The sequence below is a fragment of the Elephantulus edwardii genome, unplaced genomic scaffold, assembly GCF_000299155.1.
Source record: "Elephantulus edwardii isolate Elephantulus edwardi_28Jun2011 unplaced genomic scaffold, EleEdw1.0 scaffold00024, whole genome shotgun sequence".
Lineage (NCBI taxonomy): Eukaryota > Metazoa > Chordata > Mammalia > Macroscelidea > Macroscelididae > Elephantulus > Elephantulus edwardii.
Window position 1 is genome coordinate 4,553,188 of NW_006399774.1, and position 3,566 is coordinate 4,556,753.

General features: G+C 42.2%; 1 protein-coding gene across 1 annotated transcript in view; it reads right to left on the bottom strand.

The window, feature by feature from the left end:
- The window catches only part of RGS17 (regulator of G-protein signaling 17), a 61,990-nt gene that overhangs the window by 20,479 nt on the left and 37,945 nt on the right, over nucleotides 1-3,566 (bottom strand). The gene's annotated exons all lie outside the window — the stretch shown is intronic.

Genomic DNA, 3,566 nt, shown 5'->3' on the forward strand with positions numbered 1-3,566 from the left:
ATTATAGAAAAAAAAGAATCTTATCGCAAATGTTTTCAGAATAGTCCTGGGTTTCCACAAGAAAAAGACTGATAACCCAATTACAAAATGGATAAAAGACATGGAAAGAATTTTCACAGAGGTTGATATCCGAATGGCAAGCAGACACATGAAGAAATGCTCCAAATCACCGGCAATATGAGAGACGCAAATCAAAACCACAATGAGGTACCATCTCCAGTAAAAGTGCAGGGCAGCAAGTAATAGATGTTGGAGAGAATGTGGTAAGAAAGGAAGTCTTATACATTGTAGGTAGGATTGCAAAATGGTGCAATTATTCTGGAAGACAGTTTGGTGTTTCCTCAAAAAGCTGAACACAGAAATTCCATATGACCCAGCTATTCCACTACTTGAAATATACCCTGAGACTATGAGAACTGAGGCACAAATGGAGATTTGCACACCAATGTTCATAGCAGCATTATTCACCAGTGAAAGAACATGAAGCAGCCCAAATATCCAACCACAAATGAATGGATTGAGAAATTATGGTACATTCAGACAATGGAATACTATGCAGCAAGCAGAAGCAATAACTTTGTAAATTATTACCTAACTTGCGAGGCACTGGAGAGCATTATGCTGAGTGAACTAAGTAAGTCCTACAAGGATAAATATTGTATAAGATTGTAATTGTAGAATGAGTATAAGGATCCAGGAGGGTTGGGAGAGGCTGGAAGCAGAGGGATGTGGATATACAGGGGGAAGAGGGGATTAATCATTGGGTTGTACAGTTTGATGGGGGTATGGTGAGGAAAATTGAAAGAATTTGTATTAGAATTTTGTAAATAAACTATTGAAAAGAAAAAAGTCTACTTAGGGAGGGGAAGGGAGAAAGAGGAGGTAATAATGTGCAACAATGCACGAAAATCTAACTTCTCTGTAAACTTTAGTTAAAATGACAATTAAAATTAAAAAATTATTTTTTAAAAATGGAGAATGCAGAGAAGAGTTTAAATGTAGTTGAGAAAGTAGTCTAACTGGAGAAAGGAGATTTTATTAGAAATTGGAAAGGATTCTTTAATTAGAAAAGGTCACAACAAAGAAAACCATGATTTAATAATCTACTGAGCTCTCCTAAAAACATTTCCAGGGATGGTGGCAACTCCCCTGGTGAAGAACCAGAGAGAGATGAGCTGCTCACCAAAGTGCCAAAAGTCACGGAATTCTAGCTGATAGTGTTACCCAAATCCGCAGCGATCTAGCTGGTGGGAAGAGCATCCTGCAGAGATCCCAGGCTTATGGGTGACCATCAACACACATCAGAGTGTGAAAGCAACGGGCGAGTGTGTGTGGGACTAAGCAGAGAGGCACGGCTGCCTGGGTCTCAGCAAGTGGCTTCTGTGAAGGTGTCAGTAGCGCAAAGTGGCCCAAGAAGCCTGGTGGTGCAAGGGTTAAACATTTAGCTGATGAAAAAAACCATGCGTGGTCTGAACCCACCAGCAGTTACACGACAGAAGACTTGGTGTTCTGTTCTCCTAGAGATTACAGCCTGGGAAGCCCGATGGGTGAGTTCTATGTCCTCCAGGGTCACTCTGAGTCAGCGGCAGCGCAACACCTCAAACTCAGGGCCCTTCAGTCACCACTGTTGTATCCACTGACGTCAGGTGTGTCTTTGAGCTGATGGAAGCCGTGTCTTTCCAGCGATGGTGGAAATGTGGGGAAACCATGACTGATAACATTCTGTAACTCATTCCTGGGGAAAATAGATGCCAAGTGTATAAAATACACACTTCCCTAAATCCTTGAGAGGTATGTATGTATGTATGTATGCATCCATGTATGTATCTATGTATGTATGTATGTATTTTTTCAATTATAGAGTTGATATTGTTGTCATTGTTCTTTTTTTTTAAATTATTATTAAATTTTATTAGGTTTTCTTAATTTTTTTTTTTTTACAGAGGTTTTGGATTTCCATTCATTCATTGCCACAATTTTCTCCCTGCCCGCCCCTCCCCACCAGCTTGCTTCCCCCTCCGAAGAGAGAGAGAAAAAAAAAAAAAGAAAAAATATTCCTTCATTAGTATACAGTTCCCACGTCCCTTCCCCCCACTCCCTACCCCGAGTACACTTCTCTATGCAACCTTAATTCTGGATTCCTGTGCTAACCATAATACTCAATCATACATCACTTCTAATCTGTTCTTTCCCTCATCTGTTTTAATGAACATTTACAGAGATTTTGGGTTTTCATTCATTCATTGTTGCGAGAGGTTTTATTTATTTAAGTAGAATGTTAATACATATTCCGTCAAGCTCTACAGAGCTTGTATGTGACTCACACACACACACACACACACACACACACACTCCCACACAAGACTGGGAAAAATGCTTTTTTGTCTTGATTAATTAATAAACTCCTTGAGAAGTCTCCTGTTCTGTTTTCACAGTGTCCCACCTCTCCCTCAAATCAAACCGCAGGACTATCTCATTTTTCCCAAGATCTTTGAAAACTCCGTTCTTTATTGTTGCCTCTGCTGCAGAGGCAACAAAGCCTGAATTCTCAGGCCTGAGTCACAAGTTGTGAACATGAATCCTGGCTCATAGATGAGTTTCTAGGATATTTACAAACAACCCAAATGCCACCACATTAGAGGGATCATTATGAATTACTGAGCTGTGTTTATGCCTTTCGTTTCTGCAGATGGCAAACCATGGACACCCATTTGTATTAAAACTGGTTCCACCAGATGGTCAATACATGTTTAATTGTTCGCCATGTGTTCCTTCCTCAGCGTGATACTGGACACAATCTTGTCCTGAAGGAAGACCTTGTGTTTTATTGTTGTTGTTACGTGCTGCTGAGTCAACTACAATGCAGAGTGACCAGACGAAGAGTGGCTCTGGACCTTGCTCTAAGCTGACCTCACCATATCTGACACACCTGTGCCCACTGCCCCAGTCACTGTGTCAATCCATCTCATCTGGGTCTTCCTCTTCTGCACTGCCCCTCCACCCTTCTGAGCATGATGTCCTTCTTCAAGGACTGGTCTGTCTTGGCCATGTACCCAAAGTATGTGAGACGGAACTTCAAAATCCTAGCTGCCAAGGAGAGACTTGGTTTCACCCTCTCCATGACAGACCTATTTGTTCTCTTGGCAATTCTTTAGCAATTTCCAAATATCCTTCTAATCAACTGTCTCTGAGATCCTCTCTCTCTCCCTCTTCCCCTTCCTCCCCCTCTCCTCTCTCTCTCTCCTCTCTCCTCTCTCTCTTTTCTCTTTAAAACTGTGCCATCCTCAATACTGGTTGTAAATTAGACTGATGTGATGCAGGTTGTTGTTGTTGTTATGTGCCGTTGAGTCGTTTCCGACTCATAGCGACCCTATGCACAACAGCCCTAAACCCTGCTCTATGCTGCACCAACCGCACCGCCTCTGACACACCCATCCTGATTACCTCAGTCACCGAATCAATCCATCTCAAAGAGGGTCTTCCCCTCCTGCGCTGTCCCTCCACCCTCCCAAGCATGATGTTCCTCTCCAAGGACCCGTCCCTCCTGGCAACATGTCCAAAGTATG